The sequence below is a fragment of the Rattus norvegicus genome, chromosome 3 (assembly GCF_036323735.1).
Source record: "Rattus norvegicus strain BN/NHsdMcwi chromosome 3, GRCr8, whole genome shotgun sequence".
Lineage (NCBI taxonomy): Eukaryota > Metazoa > Chordata > Mammalia > Rodentia > Muridae > Rattus > Rattus norvegicus.
The window spans coordinates 115,197,421-115,216,888 of NC_086021.1; the positions used below are offsets into that span (position 1 = coordinate 115,197,421).

At 35.6% G+C, this 19,468-nt stretch overlaps 1 long non-coding RNA gene across 1 annotated transcript in view; it reads right to left on the reverse strand.

Moving 5' to 3' along the window:
- Window positions 1–14,416: 14,416 nt before the first annotated feature.
- Window positions 14,417–19,468, reverse strand: part of LOC134486418 (uncharacterized) — a 40,057-nt gene continuing 35,005 nt past the window's right edge. Inside the window, exons 2-4 of the long non-coding RNA XR_010065284.1 lie at window positions 18,405–18,569; window positions 16,861–16,947; window positions 14,417–14,640 (exon numbers count right to left, since the gene is read on the reverse strand). This is a non-coding gene — a long non-coding RNA (uncharacterized LOC134486418). The remainder of the gene's footprint in view (window positions 14,641–16,860; window positions 16,948–18,404; window positions 18,570–19,468) is intronic.

Consider the following 19,468-nt stretch of genomic DNA (forward strand, 5'->3'; position numbering starts at 1 on the left):
TCAGGTCAGGGAGGTATTGAGATCACTTTACTCATTCTAGGTGAGGAATCTGATTTAGGAAATGAGAGAGTATAGACACAGTCTCAGAGCTAATGATATACTGAACTGAAAGCTGAAGCCATGAACTTCATAAACAATCCTCATATTGGTATTTTTCTTGATTGAATTCACTGCTTTGTGATAAAGGATGTCCCTCAGAACTAACCAAATGGGAGAAATATATAAAGTTAAGGGAAAGTGAGAATGTTGCATGGATTTACATGCCCCTTCTAGGTATTGCATCATGCACACCTCCTTGTGCTTACTCATCTTGAAAATCAATATAAAATTTGTGTTCAAGATTTTGTAGGATTCAATCTCCAAAAGCTCTCTTTGGGGATACGTGGGTTTAAATAATAAAAATTCTTATCTTGTAGAGCACATCTAGGAATCTCTGGCATAAATTGTAGTATGATCAATTTATATCAAGGTATACAGATGTGTGTGTGTGTGTGTGCCTGTGCATGTGCGTGTATGTGTGTGTCTATGCATGCATGTATAAATACACATGAGTACATGCATTTGGAAGTTAGAAGTCCACTTCAGCCCTCTTTGGTGCTATTGACTTTGGTTTTTTTCTCACTCTCTCTCTCTGTCCTCCATTTCTTTCATACAATATATTTTGATCATGTTCTTCACCTTACCAACCCTTCCCATATACTCTTCAATTCATTCTCTCCTCACCAACTCTTCAAGTCCTTCCAAAAGCAAAAAATAATAAAAAGAAAACAAATAAAATCCAGTAAGACAAAAAATAAAATGCAACTCTGAAAAAACTAGCCCAAAAGTTTGGATGATAGCACATGGAGTTCATTTGGTGCTGGCTAACCACTCCTGGGCATGCGGCCTGTCTGAGCATGTGGTTGACTTATTCAGTGGCACAGGATTGGTTTTCCTTTTGGCAGCAGGTGTTAATTGCAAATATCTTCAGTGTCGGAAATGGAAATCCTTGGACATTTCCCCATCTCAATGCTTGGTTTTGTTTTTAAACTAATATTTCTAAAAAAAAAGAAAACCTTTAAAATTTTAAAGTAGTGGCATAAATAACACATGTGGGTAGAATATGTGTAGAAAACATAAATTAGACAATCTTGGACTTTGGCCCTTGTTTTACCTTGTTTAAGATGGGGTCTCATAGTAACTGGCATATTCCAAACTGACTTGCTTATGAAATTCTGGGTGTTTTATTTTTCTCTGACTCCCATCTACTTGTAGGAATGCTAAGATGACAGGGATTATGGGGACTGAAATTTGTGTGAAGAGTCCTTTTATCCACTTATCCCTCTCCACAACCCAATATTTCATTCTTTTAGAAAAGAAAATTATTTTAATCTTAATGAACACAGAATAATTCAAATTTAAAAAAAGTATTAAGAGAAGAGTAAGTTCTATTTTTTCCTTTAAATATGTGATGGGTGTAATTCTATTCTCAATCAGTAGTTTCCAGTTGGTGAGGGTCACATACAGCTAAGGATATGCATGAAGACCAATACAGAATTATAATCTTATTTAAAACTTTGTGATTTTATTTAGTAGTACTATGCAAATTTCTAAATAGCAAACTTTGTATATGGTAATATTGTGCTACAATGTCTGAAGATTAGTACTACTAAAAGTTTAAGTTAGAAGCAACTTATTATGCATTCTTTATCAAATTTTTTAGAAATGTGAATTATATCAGTGGGGTCTTCCTTTCTCATAATATTTGCATTGTGATTCTATATGAATAAAATCAATTTAACTATTCTTTTAATGAAAGACATTTAATTTGTCTGCAAATACCCAGTGAAAACTCTGAAGAAACACTTTCATTTATTCATGTTTCTTTTAATGTTGTAATTACATTTCTATTCATCATAATTTGAGTAAGTGTATTATCATAGGTATAACTTCCAAAGTGACAAAGGTTATAGTAATATCTCTTCTTTGCAGGTAAAAATTAAGAAACTTTTAATTTCAACTGAGTTCATTATTCTGAACTTGTTTACAAATTAATGAAATATAAATACAAGCTTATATTACAGTTTAATGAACTATATTTTCCTTTATGTTTGGAAAATATCCTTCTCCTATTTTAAAATAATCTTTCTCAAACTTTATTCTATGGTTATTTTTAATTTGAAATCTTCCTAAAGACAAACTTGACTCTATTAGTTTCTAGGATGCAAATGATTCAGATATGGTACCTGGCAAATAACTGTAGGAAAAGGTGTTCTTTTCCTGTAGTTTCTTACAATAAAAATCTTTATGATTAGAAGTACGGTAAAATTGTATTATTCCCATTTTCAGAACCATGTTAGTGAAAGATCACACATCATCTTCACTAGACATCAAACAGATCATCTTAAATGGTGTCCCTTTATGAAACATAAGATTTGTTTATTACTAGAGAAACTGGTTATGTATAAGGTTATGCTTAACATTTAGTGGATCATACATACCTGGCACAGATGACTTCACTGATAAATGTTCTGAACTCAACACACAATGAATTAGCAGCTAATGTGTGACGAGTACAAGGCATCAAAAATAAATCTTTATTTTTGTAATAGAACCATATTTTAAGATCATTTCTATACATTAATAAACATTTTCAACATTTTGAGAAAACTTCATATTGATTTTCATAGTGCTTATATTAGATTACATTCCCATTTGCTTGAGTGAGTTTTTACCTCTGTTCACATGGTCCCCACATGGTCCCCAGGGGCTGTTGTCATTTGTGCTTTGCATGTATGTCATTCTTACCAGGAAAAGATAATTTTGATACAATTTCAAAGTGGTTTTAATTTGTATTTTTGTGATGGCTAAGAGTGCTATACTTTTTTAAAAATGCTTCTCCGTTGTTTACATTTCATCATTTTAGAATTCTGTTTTGTTGCATGATCCAATTTTTACTTGAGTTCTTTGTTTGCTGGATGATTGGTTTTCCATGTTTTGGCATAAGTGTATCTACCACATTTTGAGCCAATATTACTCTTAGGCATATACCCAAAGGAGAGTTTGCTGCTCTATGTTCGTTTTTGCTCAGTCCACAACAACCAGGAATGGAAACATCAGTTGTCCATCAACTAAAGAATGGATTTTGAAAATGAGGCACATTTGTACAAGGGAATATTTATTAGTTGTGAAGAATAAAATTATGAATTCAAAGCTGAATGGTCAGATCTAGAAAGAATCATATAACGAGGGGACAGGTATAGAAAGACAAAAATTGAATGTTACTTTTCTCAATTGTACATGTTACTTTTAAATCTTTAACTATATATATATATATATATGTCATTTGGAATACAGAGATAAGAAAATTAATAAAGTAATATTGGGAGGGAGCAGAGACAGAATACAATGGTGTAAAAGGTTGAGGAAAATAATGGAACAGAATTTGTTAAATTGGAATAGGAGAATGGAAAAGCAAAATGAGAAGAGAAATCTTGGGAGATAACTAACAAATATATGGAAAAAGTTTCTAGAAGTTTCCTGAAATACATAAATATGGACATATAAAAGAGTATTACTGAAGCTTACAATGGAGGGGAAATACTCCAACTAGACATTACATTCTAATAAGTAAATCCTCATAAATAGATCACCTTTTTTTCCTTTGAGTTATTGAATCCAAAAGAGTCTAAGCATTACAGGCTATTACCAGTACTCTTGGTTACTCTCCAGAACATTACCCCTAGGGTCATAGAACATGGAGAAATTAAAGGAATACTCATTTGGAAGCTTAGCCCTACTGACTAACTGTCATAGTTCTGAAAGATGCTATTCAAGATATTAGAGAAGAAAGGTCATCATAAGTCATACTTAGCTGTGACCAATAACCAATAAGTACTTGCCTGACAAGATATGCTCACTGGTATAATCGTGGCATAAATATCATGCGGAAATCAATCACACTCTGATTGGACCTAAGGGTCCCTTCATAAACTCAAACGAGGAAAGCATAATAATATTCTACTAAATGGACATAGTATCAAAATGGCTCCTAACTAATCATTGCTATACTTACAGGACAGTGCATCATTAAAGCATCATCATTGAATTTTATCAACAGAGTCCATCAATAGTCCAAATGAGATTTTGCAGTTATCAGACCCAAATGAGATGCAAATATCATCCACATCCCCAAGGATCTCAGATCTTCACAGAGAAAGAGGAGGAAAACAGGATGAGGAGGAGGGGAAGGAAGAAGAGGAGATCTTGTAAAGTTAGAGGTGGGGTTGACTTCCAGGAAACAGTCCATTTCAGCCAGAATATAATGTTATGTACATGAATATAGTGTTAGGTGTATAAGACAGCATATGCAAGACTTGTGAGAATGAAACCCCACTATTAGCTGAGAAACATATGGCATTTAATAACTTCTTCAAGAGAGAGGGAGATTTCCTTAAAAACATAGCCTCTTTGGGTTGACTACACTCCAGCATAGGCTTCGTGCTCAGGAGTTACTGGGCAACACAAAACATGGACGTGAGGTAAGCATGGAAGGGATAGACGCAAGGAGATTTCCCAAAAGCAGGATGTATAGTATCAAAACCATTTTATGAAATTCTCAAATAATTAAGTAAGAAAGAAATCTGGGTCAGTAGATACATTTTGAGTGAGAATAACTGTGTTGCCAGAGTTAACATCAAGATCTGTAACATTGATTCAGAATCATGAAGGCAATCATTTATTATGATGGCTCTAATAACACTTCCCAGTTCATGCGTCTTCCCCTAGGAACTTTAAGAAGCTCACTGTTAATGAGCCCATAGAAAATGATGCTGAGGGAAAGACCAGGAACTTTTAGAGTCATAGGAAGGATCATATTACACATTACTCAGGAATTTCCAGCAGCATCCTAGATGAATGCAAATAAAAATAACAACATTGGCTTAAGGTCTTTCACTCTTCCTAACTGGAAACCTTCAGCTTAGGAAATATCACAAGAAATTCACTTTCTGGTAAAAGCCATACACTATAGCCAATGAAGAAAGTCATTAAACCAATATTCACACCTATCCTAAACTCCTTAACCTCTTCCAGTATCAGTGTTCATTTTAAAGAAGACTACAGATTTTGAAGTGACGTCACAAGGCCTAGAAATGGAAAAATGCTGTGAATCTTGTTATAACAGAGGACAGTTTTTGTAGGGTTTATAAAATATCTTGGATAATGTATAGTTATTTATGTGGATTTGAAGCAATTTCTAATTTTTTACAGGATCTTAGATCACCAGCATTAACTTTTATTTATGTTTGGCATTTTCTCTATTGATATTTTAACAAGAGCAATTAGACTTTATTCAAATTATATCCAGTAACTCAGCTTTAGTGACTTACTCCTATAATCCCAGCACTAAGGAGTCTGAAGCAGGAGGACTGGCAGGGGTTAGAGAACAGCTTGAGTTATAGTGTGAGTACCCGATCAGCCATGACAGATAACAGCATTTGAGCAGACATGATTTAATATTGTGTTTTAATTATGTGTCTTTCTTGAATTTAATCCAAAACCATGTCTGTCTTTAGAATTTTTTGCAGCTGGCACCAATAAGTATCGGTCTGTAGTTTGTAAAGTAGCTCTAAGGAATACACCATCAGTCTTAAGGATATTGAATGCCCACACTGACAAATCTTTCAACTTTGTGGTTATCTTCACTGATTGACAGCTACTATTTGGGATGCAGCTGTCTGAGCTATCCCTTATGATTCACTAGCTGGCCTTGAGACTCACAGTAGCCTCTGAGCATGCTTGAGAACTGGTTAAGGCTGACATCAGTGGAGATGGCTGACGTCAGTTTTTCAGAAGCAGATCCTGAATCAAGAATTCAAATATAAGAAGTTTATGAGGGCAGTCACTCAAGGTCACATTAATAAAAATGAGGAAAAAACAAAGATGGCAAAAGGATAGTAAAAAGTGTTTTGAGAATTAAAAGCATTCTAACGATTAGTTTCATTAAAAATAGTATTGATCCACGTAGAAATACAGATAAAAGTTAACTGGACTGCTTAAAGAAACTAGAATATTTGTTTTCCAAGTTCCATTTGTCATTATTTGAGAGATTTATAATAGAGCTAACTTATTTCTTAAATAATTGGTCAATAGTTAAGGTTGAGTACTGTGGATCTCATGTAATAGAAACGTCTTCTGTGGGGGGCTGAAGGGAAGCTGAACATGTAAATGATTTTGGCACTGAGCCAAATGAGCCAAATACAATCTCTGTGATCCACAAGACGAACGAGAATAAACACAAGTGGTTGTGTTCTGACCTCCATACACTTAATGGAACATGCATTCATGCACACACATGTGCACAAATGAATGAACAAGTGAATCGGGAAAAAATATATTTAGAAAATTCTTCAGTGGTTGGCAGTCAAATCATAATGTGGCCAAGTGATTCTCAGTTTATCTGTCTGTGATATTCTGTTTGTCTTCAAGGCCCATTTGAAGCAATCGTTGTGATGTCTCTAATATTCTCTGTTTCTCTGGCACTTAAAGATTGTTTTAACTAATGGAATAAAACCACTAACATCTCTGTTAAAGATATCTTGAAAGTTAGAACTATGGAAATAACACTTCAAACCATTTGGCATAATCTTTGTGTGGAGTGCTGAGCCTGATGACTGAGACGCATTTGACTTGATACAGAATCTATAGGATACAAATCCAGTCTTCAAGGTAAGATCTCTGGATTGTAATAGCATAATCACCACTGGGGCTCCAATCTACTTCTTGCAGCATTATGTTTCTATGTAAAAGAGGAATATAGATTTACATGGCACAACACTGTAATACCTAAGTCATTTTTTGTCAGAATCTGATCAGTTCTCTTATGGGAAGGACTCAAGTCTATGGAGAACGGTATATTACAGAATCCTACACTTGATTGTGATAAGCTGTATCTTAATATTTTTCATTTCAAACTTCTATCAAATAATATACTGCCTAGAAAATCTCAACGGCAAACTTTAAATTAAATTATATTAGTGAACTAAGTTAAACATTTGAAAACAATTTAATTTGAGTTTTCTCTTTCTTGCAATTCTCCATTCAGTTCGTCTTTGATTTTACAAGTTCTCTTGGCATTTGGGTGAATTACTCCTTGACACCTGTTGGCAATTAGCATTAATTATATGTTCACTTCTATATCATTATCATCTACAACAATGCCTGAAATGTGGCAGACATCTGAGTTTTCAACTCTTGCTACTAAATGAAAGAACAAAGTTTCCACATGAAACCTATGTGCTTACTTGTCGTCATATGCTGTATATGCATTTATGTACTTGAATATATTCTATTACTATGTTCATGTGCTGGCAAAGAATTTTCTCTCCTAATGGTAAGGTGCCAAAACTAAGCCCACATTAAATGTCCCTAAAATATACAAAATGCTAGCAGTTTCAGGACGAAAATTGTGTTCCTGAAAGTACAAACAGGAGGTTAACACAGTGAGTTTGATACTGAGGGCCAGGTTTCTTGTGGTGTTACCTCATTTTTGTTGCTGGCTTTCATTTATGAGACAGATAGTTAAACAAGGTTCATTTTCTGAAGTATAAATTATTCATGATGTATGCTTCCCATGGTCACTGTCAGGTGTAAATTTCATAACACATGACGGTATTTCACATAACCTCTATCGTATCTCTATTACAGAGAGATGTAAGCTGGAATCTGTGCAGAAGGGGGAGCTTTCGCTACTGTAATGCTAATCAAGAGACCTTTACTCTGCTTTTAAGCATCTTTTGATCTAATGGATTAAATAGAATGCATCACCATACATTCTTCTATTCTGAAATGTTAACCTGAATCTCAAAGATTAGAAAGTAGATTGCTTTAGCTAAAGGTTTAGAACAGTACTACTCAGCTATTAAAAACAAGGACTTCATGAAATTCTTAGGCAAATGGATGGAACTACAACATATCCTGTGTGAGGTAAACCAGTCACAGAAGATCACACATGGTATGCACTCATTGATAACCAAATATTAGCCCAACAGTTTGGAATACCCAAGATATAATTCACAGACCATATTTAGCTCAAGAAGAAGGAAGACTGAAATGTGGATGCATCAGTCCTTCTTAGAAGGGGGAACAAAGTACTCACTGCAGGAAATACAGGGACAAAGAGGAGCAGAGACTGAAGGAAAGGCCATCCAGAGACTGCCACACCTGGGGATCCATCCTATATACATCCACAAAACCTAGTCACTATTGCTGATGCCAAGAAGTGCTTGCCGATAGGAGCCTGATATAGCTGTCTCCTGAGAGACTGCCAGAGCCTTACTGATACAGAGCACAGGGACCCCAATGGAGGAGTTAGAGAAAGGACTGAAGAAGTTAAAGTGGTTTGCAACCATATAGGAAGAACAACAATATCAACCAACCAGATCGCCAGAGCTCCCAGGGACTAAACCACCAACCAAAGTGTGCACATGGAAGGACCCATGGCTCCAGTCATATATGTAGCAGAGGATGGCATTGTCTAGCCTCAATAAAAGGAAAAACCCTTGGTCTTGTGAAGGCTCATTTCTGCAGTGTAGGAGAATGCTAGGGTGTTGAGGTAGGAATGTGTTTGGGAGGGGAAGCATCTTCATAGAAGCATGGATGGGGGAATGGGAGAGGGGGTAACCAGAAAAGGGGATAACATTTGTAATATAAATACATAAATGATCTGATAAAAAATAGAAAATTAAAAAAAATTAGAACACTGTCTTCCTTCTTCTCACTTATCCTCATTAAAAACAGCTAATTGCCTCTTAAACAGATTTTTAAATTCTGTTTGTTTCAGAATTAGTTTTTCATTTAAAATATGATTTAGTACAGCTTTATAATTTGCACTAGTTTTCCAAAGATAGACCAGCAAATATAACTAGGGAAGAAATATTTCAATATCCATAGTGTATGACCTACAAACATTCCTTCTAACTCCACTAGGAATTCACGCTTGTGCTTTTAACTTATTAATAAATATCTATGATAATTAACAATTAACATATTCTAATTGAGCTTTAATTTTAAAAAGGCACCTTTGGTGACTGCATTTAGAGGCTTGTGTCTTCCCTACGGAGTGCTCTGCCATCCTCCTAATGTCCTTCTCCATGTCTGTCATCACCTGTGCTTCAGCTAGAATGTAAGCTTTTCCTAATACCAAACAACACAACACCAAAATGAAAACGGGCAAAATGGGTATATATATATGTATATATATATTCACCTTCATTGTATCAACTTTTATCCTACAAAAATTTAAATTATTAATTTTTATGTGGACAATTATGCATTTTTATTTAAAATATTTTAAACAAATATAATTTTCCCTCAACCAACCCCCCCAAATACTTACCCCCTCTCTACCTATCCAACTTCATTTTGTCCCTCTCTGTCTCTCTTTCCACTCCTTTCCCTAAACCAAATAAAACAAATATGTCCCCAATCAAGGAACCTTTTAACAAATGATCACTATTACAAAGGGACAAATCAGTGTTCTCCACAGGAGAAACATTGGTCTCCAAAGGGTAACCTTGGTTATATTATCAATGCTGCAGTACGTGTACCAAGAAGAATTTGGTCATTGAAATGAATTCCATAGTGTGTGCTTCTTGTATTCTTTTATTAAATGCATATTTTAAAAATTTAAATATATTTTATGTTCCATTTAATCATTTCCCCACCTTTGGTATGCTAGGTTATTTACAACTGTCATAATAAACCTACTCTGATTATGATATCCTTGAACACAATCCATTATAGCATAACTGATTATGTCAATTCTCCAAAATGTCACTATAAAGGATTGCAAAATGTTTTAGTATTTCTTTTATTAGATTTATGTATTTGAAATAATACAAATACATCATATCTGCCTTCCCTTGTCTCCTTCCACACCCTCATATATACCCTATTTTCTAATTTTCAATTGTTGCAATCTTTATTTATTACCCATATATGTATGTGAGTATGCATATATATTCCTAAATCCATAGATCTATACTGCTAACTCTGTACTCTAGTACTTGGATATTAATATCTTCACAGCTGACCACTTGGAATTGGGTAACCAATTGGTATGCTCTTCCTTGGGAAATATTATTTTTAGCTATTGTTTTGCCCTCTAGAAAATTTATTATATCTTATTTCATTTCCTTCATTGATCCTTCTTTTAATCAAAGTTAGAGGTCTCTGTCTGTGACTACTGGAGAGTTTGGGCCTTGCCTTCACTACTGTCTTTTCCATAAAGAGTTTTCTTTTAGTTCCTTTTCTCTGTATTAGTGGGCCTCTGAATTTTTCTCTGCAGCATATACCTTCTGAAGTTCTAGCTCTTGTGCTAGCTAGTTCCTCTCCATGATTTCTTTTTTTCCTTCTATTATCTTCCTAAGAACCACATATCTCATCATTTCTTTGCTGTATTTATTTGAAATCTCCACTTTCAAAGTTTCTTCACCATTTTATTACTTTCTTACTGCATCTAGCTTTTCCATACAGCTAGGAATCACTCAGGATGCCTTCACTGTGTCCCAGTCATCTACACATGTGTCTCCTGAATCGAAAGCTCTCAATGTTTTTTGGGTAACTGGGTATACTGGATGACCCTGCAGGTTGCCTGTTCTGTAGCATTCCATTAACCGTGTAAACCTTCTTTTGTGCCTGATACCTTCATCATACTGTCTCTCTGTTTCCCAGTTCTCTTAAGTTTTACTTTTATATTTTAGAAGATTTTGCAAATTTATCTAAAAAACTATGGAACTTGATTTTGACATTTACAAATTTTAAGGAATAAACAAGGCTATATATATAGTTTATGTATCTGTTTCCAGTTTCTATGATGATCAACAAGGCTCTCCTTTTATCTTTCATCCTCTATTAAATAAGATCATTTAAAAATCTTATCGAAGTGTGAATTTGTAAAGCTGAGTTAGTTGAATAATTTCTAAAAAAAGACAAGCATTTTTCTGAAATTCATTTTGCTATTACATTTATGATTTTAAAGTATGTTTATTATTGAATGCTCTCTTAGCTGTTTCTTTGCGGCTGTAAATAGAATGCGCTATTCATTTGTAACAGCACTGAGTATATTATTTGTTTACACATCCTGCAACTAATTTTAATCCAGTCATTTATTATATTTCTCCACAAGACATGTTTTTCTTCCATTCTTGTTATGAATACTATAGTTTCTATTTAAAATATGTGCTAGTAGGACAGTTGAAGCAGGCCCATTGGTCTGGGTATTGTGGCTGTATATGGGCTGGATACCCAGGTAGGGCAATTTCTGGATGACTTTTTCTTCAGTCTCTGCTCCAAACATTGTCTCTATTTTCTCCTGTGAATATTTTGTTCCCCCTTCTAAGAAGGACTGAAGCGTCCACACTTTGATCATCCTTGTTGATCTTCATGTGGTCTGTGGATTCTTTCTTGGGGGCTAATATCCACTTACAAGTGAGTACATAAAAAGTGTGTTCTTTTGTGACTGGGTTACCTTACTCAGGATGATAATTTCCAGTTCCATCCATTTGCCCATGGATTTCGTGAAGTCATTGTTTTTAATTGCTGAGTAGTAAGTACTCCATTGTGTAGATGTACCACATTTTCTGTATCCATTCCTTTGTTGAAAGACATCTGGGTTCTTTCCATCTTCTTCCGATTGTGAAGAAAGCTGCTTTGAACATAGTGGAACATGTGTCCTTGTTATATGTTAGAGCATCTTTTGGATATATGCCCAGGAGTGGGAGAGCTGGATCCTCAGTTATTACTATGTCCAGTTTTCTGATGAACCTTCAGACTGATTTTCAGAGTGGTTGTACCAGTTTGCAATCCCACCAACAATGGAGGAGTGTTCCTCTTTCTCCATATCCTTGCCAGCAGCTGTTGTTACCTGAATTTTTTATATTAGCCATTCTAATTGGTGTGAGGTAGATTCTCAGGGTTGTTTTGATTTGCATTTCCCTGATGACTAAGGATGTTGAACATTTCTTTAGGGACTTCTCAGCCATTTGATATTTTTCAGTTTAGAATTCTTTGTTTAGCTCTGACCTCCTTTTTAATAGGATTATTTGATTCTCTGGAGTCTAACTTCTTGAGTTCTTTGTATGTATTGGATATTAGCCCTTTTGGATGTCTTCTTTTCAAATAACTGATTCTGCTTCTACTTGCTATATGTATGTGAGTATAGGAAAATCCACTAGAGCACTGATAGAGCAATGACTGCTCGCTTCAAAAAGTTACTACATTATCCTTCTACTAGCATCCATCAAATATGGTTTTTAGTTGGGGATAGGACTTCATGAGTTCCTCAAGAATCCACAGTAGCATTGTGTATGGCTGTATTTTGTGCATACTGTCACACAGCTGTGAGTTCTTGTGTAAAATGCCCTTTTCATGCCCATCAAACAATATATTATACAGATGTCTACTACCTCTGGATATTATAATCTTTATGGCCACTCTTCCATCAAGATCTCCATACTTCAGAGAAAAATGGTGTGATATAGATGTTCTATTTAGAGCTGAGCACACTGCAGTTTTTTGAATCTATGCATCTTGAACAGTTATGGATCTCTGAATTAATCATCTACTGTAAAAAATATTTTACTTATCTATGGTTAAAAAGATAAGCATGTGAGTACATTTTTAAACTATGTCTATTTAGTAGGTAACAGTATTAAGTTGTCCCAAGGGCTTCATATTCTAGTTAGCCATGAATTTAACAGTGCCAAGGGTGACTTCCATATCATAGAGTTGGCGTTATATCCAATCAGTAAGTGGATAGTTACTCCCATAGTATTTATCCTATTGTTAGACCAATGAGAATATCCCATTGAGCCATTCATTATTTTAAGTGATAGAGAACACACCTATCTAAGGTTTTGATTATTTGTTCCAGTGGTCTTTACATTCTGTTAGTCACTTAAAAACTAAATTTGTGATTTGGAACCAGTGAAATGGCTCAGCCGTTTACAGTGTAAATGTGACAATATGAGTTCAATTTCTAGAACCTACATAAAATGGTTCAAAGCTTGGTTAGGGTTTTCCAAGAGACTTTTAAAATATTACAATATATTTCTACTGTCTTAAGTTGTCTCTTGGATGTGGAAAGTAAGTCCCTATTACTGAAGACAGCATACTCTTTGGACACATGTTCTAGAGATGGAATTGACCTGAATGCTTCATACTCGAAAAATAACCTCCATGATGCCTGAAGGTGATATGCAATCCTACAAAGGAGAAACAGAACCGAATGCCCTCCTACTATGATGCTTATGAACCACAGAAATAACAAACATGTGACCGTAAGTCACAGGTGCAGTAATGGCATGCATATCTGGTGGTAATGAATAGCTTTCTGTTTGGATTTAAAGCTTTCTCAAGATGTGGGAAACCAGGTCTGGTATTTGATTCCTAGCCAATAAACCAGGACCAGTGAATTCTTGGATCTTAGAGATCCTAAAAGTACCGTTTTATTAAACCAGCATAATAATTAACTAAATTCTACATGTTTATTCTTTTCCAAAAAGGTATAGTTCTCACTCTTCATTAAGGAAACTTCTCTTTGCAAAAGAGACCCTTATAGAAAATGAGAACTGATAAAACTGTAGTGAACAGGGATTCATGTTGTGCTTCTGTCCATCTACAACCTAAAATATATACATGCAAATAACATTATCGTACTGAGCAATTTGTGTATGTATATATATATATATATATATATATATACGTAGACATATATTAATGGAAAAGAGATCATGTGTTTGAAAGAGAAAAAGGGGGTATTTATGATGAGAGGGATTGGAGGTAGGAATGGGAAGAGTTAAATTATTTACTTATGATCTCAAAAAGTTAAAACAAATATTTAAATTTTTTAAAAAGTGAAAAGTGAGAACCAACTCCACAAAATTGTCCCCTGGTTTCTGCAGAAGTGCCAAGGCATGCATGTATATGATTATATATTATATACAGAAAACTTACTACAATAAAAAATAAATATTTTAAATGGGCTCATGGTATTTTGATTTATGAACACAAGATATCTATTTTTAGAAACCTCAAAATTCATCCATATCAATTTGCATACATTTTATTCATACATTTTACCTCAATAAACATGTCTTTCTATCCTGCAATAATTTTTCATAACTAAACTTTATCATGTGAGCTACAGAAAATATCTTAACTTTTCTTCTCTTGCTTCCAGCAGATACATTTCTTTGATTGGGATAGGGTTTTGAATTTTTAATTTTTTTTTCTTTTATTGGATTTTTAATTTACATTTCAAAGGTTATCCCCTTTCCTGGTTTCCCCTCCAGAGCCTTCTATTCCATCCACTCTCCTCCTGCTTCTATGAGGGTGCTCCCCCACCAACCCACCCACTCCCTCCCACTTCCCTGCCCTGACATTCCCCATACTGGGGCATCAAGCCTTGACAGGACCAAGGGCCTCTTCTCCCATTGATCCCCGACAAGGCCATCCTCTGCTACATATGTGGCTAGAGCCACAGGTCCATCCCTGTGTTCTCTTGGGATGGTGGTTTAGTTTCTGGGATGTCTGTGGGATCTGGTTGGTTGATATTGTTGTTCTTTTATGGTGTTGAAAATCCCTCCAGCTCCTTCAGTCCTTTAAAAGAGCATAAAAGCACATTCTTTGTATCTGATGAAGTCACACAACATTTTCTAATCAATCTTGAAATAAAGGTCATTTCACTTACATAGACCACTCTGACTACATATTCCATATGCCAGACCTAGTGGCTTTATTTTAGACTGTTTCAGACAATTAAATGTGCCACATTCCTTCTGCAAGAAATCCCTAAAATATTTTTCCAGAAAAGGTGTCATAAAGCACAGAACTCTTTCAATAACATGCCTACAAGAAGGTGTATTCATAACACTTGGTTCATATATTCATCCATTCAACACCCTCCATTATGACAAAGATTCTGAAAAGCATTGACTCTATATTCAAGCATTTAAGGTAACTGAATGCAGAAGGAAATACTCTTCTTTCCACCTACATTCTGCCTTGCTGCCTCTTTGGGATAACTTTTTACCTAGTGCATGTGAAATATTCACACACAATACATATCTAGAAACCTGTAGTACCTAACAGTTCATTCCTTTTCAAGATGGAAAGAACAAGGATAAGTATAACAACAGCCTTTGTTATCTCATTACAGAACCTTTTCCAAGACCATCAGAGTATACCTGAATGCTTCACTCTTGGACCTAAACATTCAGTCACCATAGATTTGAGCAGTCACCTTGGATTCTAGTAAAAAGACATGTTAGAGACAGAACGTGACCTATAATATCTTCAGCAGCAACCCAGCACCTGGAGCATGAGTAATTCTCTACTGAGAACCAGCTTGGCCCTTCAAACAATTAGAGCTCTTTAGACTACCATGTAATCAAAAAAGACAATGGCCAGTCAGACTATACCTTACCCAGGACTACAGAACTTTTTTTTTCCATTTTTGTCCCCACCTTGTTGTAACATTTTCTCTGCTTAGGACTAAAACATCTGTTAGTACCCTGCATACAAACTTTGGGGCAAAGTCATTATTGCTCTTTCCAATGCATATTGATTAAATCTCTTTTGTGCTTTCTCATTACATGTCTATTCAATTGGTGTATTGGAATGGGTGACTGAGCCTATTTAATTAGTGTATTGGGAAGGAAGACTGAGCAGCATAGCTTGTTGAATCTGCCAGAACTAGGCTTGTTCCCCCAAACCTCCAGTTATTATGTGTTTCCTCATTGGTAAAATACCATATTTTTATAGAGTTTCTGCATGTTTTCTTTCTTCCTTTGTTCCTTTTTCTTATACCAAAATTTTTAATGTGGGATTTATCCCTTAGAAAATTCACATGTATAATCTAATATTAAACACAGATAGATGTTACATAGAAGATTTCTGGAGTTTGCTCATCTTGTATGATTGGACTCTTACACCATTAAACAGCTGGGATACTTCCTTTTCTCTCAGTCCTTAATAACTTTGGAATTTATGTGTGAGTATGTCATATCTCTCATATAAATGGAATCATATAGGTTTTATCTTTCTCTAACTAATTTCACTCACCACAGTATGCTTAATCTTTATTCAGACTGTAACATATCATTTCCTTCTATCGGAATGTTGAAGAGAATCCTATTACTTTCCTGTTGTAGTCAATCACTAAGTTTAAAGCAGGAACACAGAAAGGGATATATATGGCATCCCATAGTTCTATTTTTCAGTTTCCCATTATTCATCAACATGAAAACAATAGAATGCATCTATTTATACCACACAGGTGTGTATGTGTGTGTGTGTGTGTGTGTGTGTGTGTGTGTGTGTGTGTGTATGCATGTGTGTGTCCATGTGTGTATCAAGTAAAATAGGATTAAGGGCATACTCCATGTCAAGATCCTTGACTATTATGCCAAACACTTCTGTTCAGTTCAGTTTTTAGAACTTTGAGCTAATTGTCTGCAGTACTTCTACTGTCCTTGCAAAAAGACGATATCAATTGTAATTATATGAAAGATCTAAATTTAAATGCTTTAAAATGGTATTGCATGAAACTAAAATGTAAATGCATGCCAGTCAACCAATAAATTTTATCCATTTAATGTGATATTAAGAATCCAATAAAATGCTCACCCATGAGTTAAAAGGAAGAATATACAACAAAAGAAGAATCCTTTGTTTTTTAAATATTTTGGTATAAAATTTTCAGCTTTATGAGGAAAACCATATTTTCATTGTATATTGGTCCCTAAATTGTATATAGATGCTTTTAGAGTCTTAATGTCAATAGAGAGTTCTGACACTACCTTGTGAGCTATTTCTTACCACATAGTTTCTCTCCCCAAAGTTTCCTTTTACTGCAAACCCTCGTGACATTTCTCTTAGAGGCAGTAGTCTTCCTGAGTGATGCTCCTTCAAGAGAGGACAGAGTGATCATTAATTAAATGTTTATGTGGTTTCAGTTGACCTGGAGAAAGAGAAGTTTCTTCATGGTTTTCCACATTTCTATTTTGTCCTACTTCCTTCCCACTAGACCCCACACTCGGATCTCATGGGTGATGATGAGTCAGATGGCATTTCTCACCAGCACTCTTTTGGGTGTCCTAGCAGTTTAGATCACCTACATTGCAGACAAAGCTGCTAGAAACACATGCAAAACTCAATTCCTCTAGGTTATTCTAAGAAGCTTAATTCATTTGAAAAGTGAAGGGGTGGCAAAGAACTTCAGCCTACACTCCAACTCACAAAGCAGAGAAAACCACTAATTTATCCTCTGTGATGACAAATCAGAGAAGTCACCCAGAAACATAATCATAGCATACAAGGTCAGAATAGATCAACCCTCACATGTCCCAGGCACTTCTGTTTCCTTCTGGAGAGCAACAGTTTTTCTTGTTTGGCTAGCGGTGTGATGAGTGAAATACAATGTGTGGAATACAAGGCATAGGATGGGAAGGAGGAGATGAGGAGCCTCATAAGGAAGAAACATATGGCCATGCATATGGATGCTGATCTGTGTCAGAAGCACATGTGGCTGGATGACAGGATTGCAATGCTACAGGAGAGCAGTCAGAACGAGGCCTAAAAATGCTTACTCTCTACTCAGTGCTTCCCCACGGTGCGAACACAGTTATCAGCTATGCAAAAGTGGACTTCTTTGCTCACATGACTATACATAGGAATAAAAGGTGCCTTACTTCGCAGTTCCATTTGAAAAATTCAGACATATGTGTGTTGCTGTGCTAAGGTATCTATATACACATATATTGTATTAATACATTTATATATTTATACATAAAGACATACACATACTCTCTCGGTCACCTATTGCTGTCTGTATCTTTTCTGACTGAACAATTATTCAAACATAGCTTTTATAACCTTTACGTAACGTTGATAATGATGATGAGGATAATAATGTTGCTTTATTTTGCATTCTGTGACATAAAATTTTTGATAAAATGCAGGTGACTATCAGGGTTGATTGAACCCTCATAGTCTCAATATGCCACATTAGGTGCCATAGTTAAAAACTGATGTCCATGAAGTTTAATAAATGTCAGCGTGATGCTACTAATCCAGGTAGCTTTCTTACACGTAAAACTAGAAAGAAACGGGGAAAGGTTGAATAAAGGAAGTAGAAACTTTAGGATTTTTCGGAAAGTCAGTTGGCTGGTGTTTTGCTGGGGCAAACACATGAAGGAATATTTAGCTGAAGTGGACACAGGCGAAAGACTAAGGCAGACTGGTGAATGAACGTTTAGCTGAAGCAGACACAGGAAAGAAGATGTTCTGCTAAAGCAAGCACGTGAAAGGACATGCGGTGAAGGACATTTTGCTAACCATACACATGTATGGATCTGCCTTACATAGTAGAGCGGCATTTGTCCGGAGTCTGTAAAGAGAAATGCACCAAAATTCCTCTGGTGGTGTGCTGCCATTTCTTGCTGCTTCCTCGGACTCAGGCTGATTGGCAGAATGATGTCAGCTCAGACAGACACATGCGCTGAGGCGAGACAGGGGTTGAGACGAGACTAAGGGAAGACAAGTGATGTTTAGAGGGTGTAAATAAGACGCAACAGACAGTGATGGAGGCTGAGGTCGGCTTGCTTATAGAGCTAGCTGTGCAATGCTTATGGGTCTCATGTCTCTGCTGCTGATCTTTGAAAGAGGCACAGCCAAGAACTCCTGGCTCATGGTCACCCCTGCTGACTCAAGCCAAGACTGAGGCCTGGCTGTTGCTAGGAGGTATGTCACCTCTGTTGCTAACCTGACTCTCTCAAACTGGACTGCTGGTATACACATGAAGTGTTTATGAATGGATCGAGATGTACCTATTAACCTGTGAACTGAATTGTGGATTTCCAGACAACACAGACAGGAGTTGTTCTAAAGAACCTTTCTAAACAGGTCTGCTTCCCCATATGCTTTCTTTTCCACTACCTATGGTGGGTGGTGGGCTAAAAGGGAGATTAAAGCATGTAAAAACCATAATTAAAACAGGTTTTGAAAAAATTAAAGTTACAAACAACTATCTTTCACAGAGGACATAAGCTGGCATTGATTGTACCACTCCATACTTGGTGTTACTGGCTACTGCAGCTGTTACAGTGCTAAATATCTACCTTTATTGCACTACAGCCCTTAAATGAAGGGTATTCATCTTCCAGTATTGATTTAAAGCATTTGGCATCCAACAAAAGCTTAGATACGTACAAGATGATAAATTAATTTTTATTTAGTAGTCATTTACAGAGAAGTATCATTTTAGTTTTTGAACTGTTAGAAGTATAACAGTAAATAAAGAATATTTCCTCTTTTCCTGAGACTTACCTTCTAGCAAGTTTACTAAGCATTAAATATATGAAACTGACACTCAGCTAGTGAGAAAAAAGATAGCATAAGTGGTATTGGGAGATACACTTGACACAGG